Source organism: Alosa alosa, chromosome 11 (assembly GCF_017589495.1).
Source record: "Alosa alosa isolate M-15738 ecotype Scorff River chromosome 11, AALO_Geno_1.1, whole genome shotgun sequence".
NCBI lineage: Eukaryota > Metazoa > Chordata > Actinopteri > Clupeiformes > Clupeidae > Alosa > Alosa alosa.
In genome coordinates this window covers 426,532-435,378 of record NC_063199.1, presented here as the reverse complement: position 1 = coordinate 435,378, position 8,847 = coordinate 426,532, and positions in this window count along the sequence as shown.

Sequence of the window (8,847 nt, the reverse complement as noted above, 5' to 3'; positions counted from 1 at the left end):
GATCTCAGACTAGCTACTGACTCAAACAAAGTCTCAATCCTTATTCTTCTGGATTTGAGTGCGGCATTTGACACCATTGATCATAGCATCCTAATTCACCGCTTTGCTAAGTGGGTGGGTCTCTCTGATAATGCTCTAAACTGGTTTCAAACCTACATTACTGGCAGAGATTTTTATATCAGTCTAGGAGATCATGTATCTGAAAAACATGACTTGCCTTTTGGTGTGGGCCCAGGGGAGCTGCCTTGGTCCCCTGCTATTTTCTCTATATATGCTTCCATTGGGAAACGCCATAAGTCAGCATAATGTAAACTTCCACAGCTTCGCAGATGATACCCAATTGTATCTTTCTGTGGAGCCAACTAACCCAGATGGCCTTTGCTCCCTCACTGCATGCCTAACCTCCATTAATCAGTGGATGAGCAAAACTTTTTGAAACTAAATGATGACAAAACAGAGGTACTTCTGGTTGGACCAAAACTAAAGCGAGATATTATTCTTAGTAATCTGGGGAACTTGGCACACCAGGTCAAACCAAAAGTAACAAGCCTCGGTGTCATCTTAGATGCAGAGTTAAGTTTTAAGCCCCATATCAGTAAAGTTACTCAGACAGCCTATTTCCACTTGAGAAACATTGCCAAAGTCGCGGCCCTTTTAACTCAACAAGATGCAGAAAAAACTAATTCACGCCTTTATCACTAGCAGGTTAGACTACTGCAATGCACTTTTTCACTGGTCTTCCCAAAAACATCTAAAAGAAATTGGCACTCATACAGAACTCTGCGGCTAGACTTTTAACTAAGACTAAGAAGAGAGAACACATCACCCCTGTGTTGGCTGAACTGCACTGGCTCCCTATTTCCTATAGAATTGATTTTAAGGTTATGTTAATTACTTACAAAGCTCTGAATGGCATAGCACCTTCATATATCTCTGAGCTTTTAATATCTTATCAACCACAAAGGAAACTTAGATCATCCAATTCTAATCTTTTAATCGTTACCCAAAGTGCTCCACAAACAAAGTGGAGAAGCTGCGTTTATCCATTATGCCCCAAACTATGGAACACCCTGCCTCTGTACATCAAGCAGGCGAAGTTCAGTAAATATTTTAAAAAAGATCTGAAAACATACCTGTACAGGAAAGCTTTTAGTTAACTCATCTTATCCTGTAGACTACATTTTCAGATTATTCTACATCTGCTACTATTGGAGGGTGCAGCCAGCCAGAAGCAGATGGGCTCCCCCTATTAAGTCAGGTTCTGCTCAAGGTTTCTTCCTGGAATATGGGAGTTTTTCTTGCCACAGTTGCCATATATGGCGGCTTGTGGGGGTAAGAGGGTTAAGGCTGCCAGTCTTATGACGCCATTTTCTATATTTTTGATATGTTGCTGAGTAGATCATAAACAGCAAAGAAAAGTGATTGATAATGACTGACTGACTATTATTGTGTTACATGCTTCAAATGTAAAGCACTTTGAGCTGCATTCTGTGTATGAAAGGTGCTATACAAATAAAGCTTATTATTATTATTATTATTATTACTGTAACTAGAGAATGTAATTCCAGGGAATTACGAGTGCATGAAAATGGCTGCTGAATGAAATATTGTTGAATATTGTCTAAAATATAATCTAAGTAAAAAGATGGAGGTCAGATAGAGAAAAAAGCTGTTGAGTAGTTGAGTAGTTTAGATAGTTAAATTATTTTATAGCGAATTATTGTATTGAGGACTTATTTTGAAGTTGAAGTTGAGGACAGAGGAAACAGTTGGCGGGAGTTGTAGTTGATGACGACTGACAGTTGGAATGGCTGAACAGTTAAATAGTTGGATAGTGAAAATGGTTAGGTTATTTAATAGGGAATTATTGTAGTGAGTACTGTTATTTTGAAACAGTTGTGGGCAGAGGAAACAGTTGGCGGGAGTCATAGTTGATGACAACTGACAGTTTGAAAGGCTGAACAGTTAAATAGTTGGATAGTTAAAATGGTTACATTTTTTAATATAGAATTATTGTAGTGATGACTTTTATTTTGAAACAGTTGTGGGCAGAGGAAACAGTTGGCGGGAGTCATAGTTGATGACAACTGACAGTTTGAAAGGCTGAACAGTTAAATAGTTGGATAGTTAAAATGGTTACATTTTTTAATATAGAATTATTGTAGTGATGACTTTTATTTTGAAACAGTTGTGGGCAGAGGAAACAGTTGAAAGAATACTTGGTCGGATCCAAGATCGGATCCAAGATGGCGGCGCGTACACACGCAGCGACCTCTCTCTGTCCCAACCGTACGGTGTTTTGTTCGTTTAAAAAGTGTTTGTCCGAAAGTTTTAACGTGTCCGTCTCTTGCCTTACTACGCCGTACTACAAGTACAGCAGGCAGTTTTAATTGACATCTGCAAAAGCAAGTTTTGCAGCGCTTCTGGACTTTGCAACAGAGACGCTTAAAGGAACTCGGACTACTCCGGCCTGCAACAACACCGGACTCGCCTGCTACTCCTCCCCCGGAAAGAAAGCGTCGGAAGCGGTGTGCGAGGAAGCAGAAGAGGGGCAAGCGCGGAGGTGTCCGGGCCAGTATACATCCCGCCTACCAACAACAACAGCGATAAGAACGCGGCTCTTAGTGAACTGTACCAGGCTGTCAGTGAACAACAGACGGCACACCCAGACGGTTTCACCATCTTCACTGGAGATTTTAACCATGCTGATCTCAAAACTGTACTTCCAAAGCTACACCAGCATGTTGATTTTCCAACAAGAGGAGATAACATCCTGGACCTGGTCTACACTACACACAAAGGAGCATACAAAGCCACCCCCCTCCCCCACATTGGACTTTCAGACCATATCACTGTTATGCTAATGCCCGCATACAGACAAAGGGTAAAAGCGAACAAACCGGGTTCGTAAGCAGGTAAAAGTGTGGCCTGAGGGAGCCTCCGATGCTCTTCAAGACTGCTTTGACACAACAGACTGGGAAATGTTTAAGCAGGCAGCCACTTACAACAACCGGACAGACATAGAGGAGTATACAGACACTGTAACCTCTTACATCACCAAGTGCATCGATGATGTGACCCACACAAAAGACATCATCACTGGCTAACTGGAAGCCATGGCTGACAGGGGGATGTCCTCAGGCTGCTGAGGGCCAGAGACAAAGCCTACAGAGCTGGGGATGAAGCTGGCATGAAAACAGCGAGAGCCAACCTGTCCCGCGGGCATCAAGGAAGCAAAAAGGAATACACTCACAAGATAACCACCCACTTCAAAGACAGCAGGAACGCACAAAGCCTATGGCAGGGCATTCAGGCCCTCACGGACTACAAGCCCGGCGCCACAGAGCTGTGAGAGCAACATCCCTCTGCTCAACAACCTGAACCGCTTCTTTGCTCGCTTTGAAGCACAAAACAGCACCTGCCCACAGAAGACCCATCCCCTCTACATGAGCAGCCCCTGTGCCTCTCTGCCGACAGCGTGAAGAGGACACTTGCTGCTATCAACACCCGTAAGGCAACAGGTCCAGACAGCATCCCAGGTCGTGGCGCTGAAGGACTGCGCGGGGAGCTTAAGGATGTCTTCACAGACATCTTTAACACTTCCCTGAAGCAAGCCATCGTCCCATCATGTTTCAAAGCTGCCACCATCATACCTGTGCCAAGAAAACTGCTCCATCCTGCTTCAATGACTACCGCCCTGTGGCACTGACACCCATCATCATGAAGTGCTTTGAGCGGCTTGTCATGTCACATATCAAAGCCATTCTCCCCCACCCTGGACCCCTTCCAGTTTGCATACCGAGCCAAGCTGGCCTACAGAGGATGCAATCTGCTCTGCCTCCACCCAGCCCTCACCCACCTGGAAAAAAGAGACTCATATGTGAGATTGCTGTTTATAGACTTCAGTTCTGCATTCAACACCATAATACCACAACAACTCATCTGCAAACTTGACAAACTGGGACTCAGTACCTACCTCTGCAACTGGCTACTGGACTTCCCTCTGTCAGAGGCCCCAAGTAGTAATGTGTTGGCAACAATACCTCAAGCAGCATCACACTGAGCACAGGGGCCCCCAAGGCTGCGTGCTCAGTCCGCTGCTCTTCTTCACCCTGCTGACGATGACTGCACTGCAACCTACAGCAACAATCACATAGTGAAATTTGCTGACGACACAACTCTGGTGGGTCTCATCACCAAGGGCTTAATTTGTGAGACTCAATACAGGTTGGAGGTCGACCATCTGACCACGTGGTGCAGGGACAACAACCTCCTGCTGAACGTCAGCAAGACCAAAGAGATTGTTGTTGACTTCCGGAGAGGTCACACCCAACACCTGCCACTGACCATCGACGGTGCTGTGGTGGAGAGAGCGAGCAGCACCAAATTCCTGGGGTGCACATCAGTGAAGACCTCTCCTGGACCACCAACACTGCATCACTGGCTAAGAGAGCTCAGCGCCGCCTGTACTTCCCTCTAAGAAAACTCAGGCGAAGCAAGTGCTCCACCAGCCATCATGACCACATTCTACCGAGGCACCATTGAGAGCATCCTCTCCAGCTGTATCGCTGTGTGGGGCGGAAGCTGCACTGAATACAACAGGAAAGCCCTGCAGTGCATAGTGAACACAGCTGGAAGGATTATTGGTGCTTCACTCCCCTCCCTGAAGGACATTTACACCACCCACCTCACCCGCAAGGCCACCAAAATTGTGAGTGATGCAAGTCACCCCGCTCACAATCTGTTTGATCTACTGCCCTCTGGGAAGAGGTACAGAAGCCTGCGCCCCCGCACTACCAGACTCACCAACAGCTTCATACACCAAGCTGTAAGGATGCTGAACTCTCTCCCTCCTCTCCCTCCACCCTCAGCTACATAACATCCTGGACATTGAACCCACAATGGCCTGCACTGCACTCCCACTTGCACACTTGAACACTTGCACACTTGTACACTTTACAACTTGGTGTTGTTGTCCTGAAAACACAACACTTCTGCTGCTCTTACATAACTTGCACCACTATGCCACTTTCTTTATTACTTAGGTCAAACAGAACTACCCAAGCCTTTTATTGGCCTGACTTTGCACTAGTATTTTATTGACTGTCTATGCACAATTTCAACCAAATTTTGCTGCTCTTATTTTTTCATTATTATATGTGCCCTCTTATTTACTTATTTACTTACTTTTTTGTTTACTTGAATGTTATGTTTGTCTGTGGACTTAAATTGGTAAAATATGTCTTGTCTTCACCGTGGGATAGTGAGAAACGTAATTTCGATCTCTTTGTATGTCTGGAACATGTGAAGAAATTGACAATAAAGCTGACTTGACTTGACTTGAAGAAGTCAGAGTTGACAACTGACTGTTGCTAGAGTAGTTATGGTGGTTGCTATGCTGGTTGCTAGGTTAATGATGTTGGTTGCTAGGTTTTAACTGTGAATATGGTTGGAATTATTGTAGTGAGGAGTTTTATTTTGACAGTTGTGGGCAGAGGAAACAGTTGACGGGAGTCAAAGTTGATGACAACTGACTGTTGCTAGAGTAGTAGAGTAGTATGGTGGTTGCTATGCTGGTTGCTAGGTTTTAACTGTGAATGTGGTTGCTAGGCTGTTGCTAGGGTACTTGAAGTCGTTGCTAGGTTGTCCATGGTGGCTACTATCAGAAATAAAGGAGTTACTACAGTGGTTTGCTAGTATAATCATATTGGTTGCTATGGAAACTGACATAGATGCTTAATTTCAATGGTTGCTAAATTGGTTGCTAGGTAGGTGGTGGTTTAATATAGTAGGCTAGAGGCTTAGTTGATGATAACTGTCAGTTGGAATAGTTGAACAGTTAAATAGTTGGATAGTTTAAATGGTTAAATTGTTTAATATAGAATTATTGTAGTGAGGACTTTTATTTTGAAACAGTTGTGGGCAGAGGAAGCTGTTGAACAGGATCTGTCGTCTTAATAGAGCCACATTGTATACTTAAAGCCTGAGACAGACAGTTGCTGGAGGTGATCGGAACACTTGGCATAGGATTCTAAGTGCCCTACTGTGATGTCATAATCGCCAATGTTAAGTCTATGGGTAAATTTTTGTAGTTTTTAATTAATAGTTTAAAAAGTATAAAAGTTACCAAGTTGAAAAATACATAGCTGAAGTCACCTAAGTAAGACCTACGCAACGCAGTTTGAATGAAGTTTCTATGTTAAACGGTTGAAGCCGCATAAAACGCACAAAAAGCGTCAGCGGAATAATAATAACATATAATAAGAATAAATCGGATAACAGTAGAGTGCATTTTCATGCACTCTAACTAGAAAAGCATTTCCTGAAGGAAATACAGTGCATAAAAATGCAAAAATAGCATGCTAACAATGTTAACAATGTTAACCATGTGACTTAGCTAACCTAGGTAATCATTTTTAGCAGTTATGCTAACTATGCTAACTAGCATGCTAGCAATGCTAACATGTTAACTATGCTAACCATATAACTTAGCTAACTTAGCTAATTTTTTAGTAGTTTTGCTAAAAAAGCTAACTAGCATGCTAGTAATGCTAACATGCTAACCATGTGACTTAGCTAACTTAGCTAATAATTTTTAACAGTTATGCTAACTATACTAATTAGCAGGATAACAATGCTAACTATACTAACCATGTGACTTAGCTAATCATTTTTAACAGTTATGCTAATTAGCATGCTAGCAATGCTAACATGCTAACTATGCTAACCATGTGACTTAGCTAATCATTTTTAGCAGTTTTGATAAAAATGCTAACAATGCTAACATGCTAACCATGCTAACTAGCTACAGTGGGTAGGAGTCATAGTTGATGACAAGTAACAGTTACAATGGCTGAACAGTTAAAAAGTTCAGTAGTTTAAAGGGTTAAATTGTTTAACAGTGAAATATTGTAGTGAGGACTTTTATTTTGAAACAGTTTTTGGCAGAGGAAGCAGTTGAACAGGATGTGTAGTCTTAATAGGGCCAGTTTGTATGCTTAAAGCCTGAGACTGGCAGTTGATCCAGGTGGCCTTAACACCTGCCATAGGATCCTAATTGCTGTGATGTCATAAAGATCAATGTTAAGTCAATGGAAAAATGTTGATAGTTTTTAATTAATAGTTTAAAAAGTATAAAATTTACAAAGATGAAAAATACATAGCACTCTTGTCTTAAGTAAGACCTACGTAACAAAGTTTGAATGAAGTTTCTACGTTAAACGGTTGAAGCTGCATTAAATGCGTTAGAAGAAGAAGAATAAGAAGAAGCAGCCTAGGAAGAACAGTACAGTGCATTTTCATGCACTGTAATAAGAAATTTTGGAAGAACAGTATAGTACATTTTCATGCACTATAATAAGAAGCCTAGGAAGAACAGTACAGTGCATTTTCATGCACTGTAACTAGAAAAGCATTTCCTGAAGGAAATATAGTGCATGAAGATGCAAAAAATATGATGTAAAATATGCAGAGTAAAAACAAACTATATTGGTTGCTTGGTAGATAAGTTAACAGTTAAATAGGTGGATAATTTAACTGGTTAAATTATTTAGGTAGATAGTTGATGATAACTGACAGTTGGAATGGCTCTTATGTTTGCTAGCAGTTATGCTAACTATGTTAACAAAGATAATAATATTAACCAAGTTACTTAACTTAGTTAACTTAGCTAATGTTTTCATTTTTAGTAGTTATGCTAACTAGCATGTTAACATGTTAGCTATGCTAACATGTGACTTAGCTAACCTAGCTAATCATTTTTAATAGCTATGCTAACTAACATGGTAGCAATGCTAACTATGCTAACCATGTGACTTAGCTAATCATTGTTAGCAGTTATGCTAACTAGCATGCTAACATGCTAACTATGCTAACCATTTTACTTAGCTAACTTAGCTAATAATTTTGAGCAGTTTTGCTAAAAATGCTAATGATGTTAGCAATGCTAAGATGCTAACCATGCTAACTAGCTACAGTGGGTAGGAGTCATAGTTGATGACAAGTAACAGTTACAATGGCTGAACAGTTAAATAGGTGGATAGTTTAAATTATTAAATTATTTAGGTAAATAGTTGACGATAACTGACAGTTGGAACGGCTCTAATGTTTGCTAGCAGTTATGCTAACCAAGTTACTTAACTAAGTTAATTTAGCTAATGTTTTCTAGCAGTTTTTTTTTAATGTTAATAATGCTAATGCTGTTAACCATGTTAACAATCCTAACTATGTGACTAAGCTAATCATTTTTAGCAGCTATGCTAACTAGCATGCTAATATGCTAACTGTACTAACCATGTTACTTAGCTAATCATTTTTAGTAGTTATGCTAACTATGCTAATTAGCATGCTAACAATGCTAACTATGCTAGCCATGTGACTTAGCTAACCTGGCTAATCATTTTTAGCAGTTTTGTTAAAAATGCTAACTAGCTACAGTGGTTAGGAGTCATATTTGATGACAAGTGTTGACATAGTTGATGACAAGTTAAAAGTTGTTGATAGACAGCTAGTTTAATTGATAGTTTAATCATAGTTTAAAAGTAGACTGTTTAAAAGTTGAGTGTATATAGTTTAAAAGTTTAAAAGTTGAATGTAGATAGTTTAAAAGTTGTTGACAGCTAGTTTAATAGATAGATAGATAGTAGACCGTTTAAAAGTTGAATGTAAAAAGTTCAGTAGTTTAATGGGTTACATTGTTTAACAGTGGATTATTGTAGTGATTACTTATTTTGAAACAGTTTTGGGCAGAGGAAACAGTTGAATAGGATGTGTAGTCTTAATTGACCCAGATTGTATGCTTAAAGCCTGAGGCTGCAGGTGGCCTGAACACCTGCCATAGGATTCTAA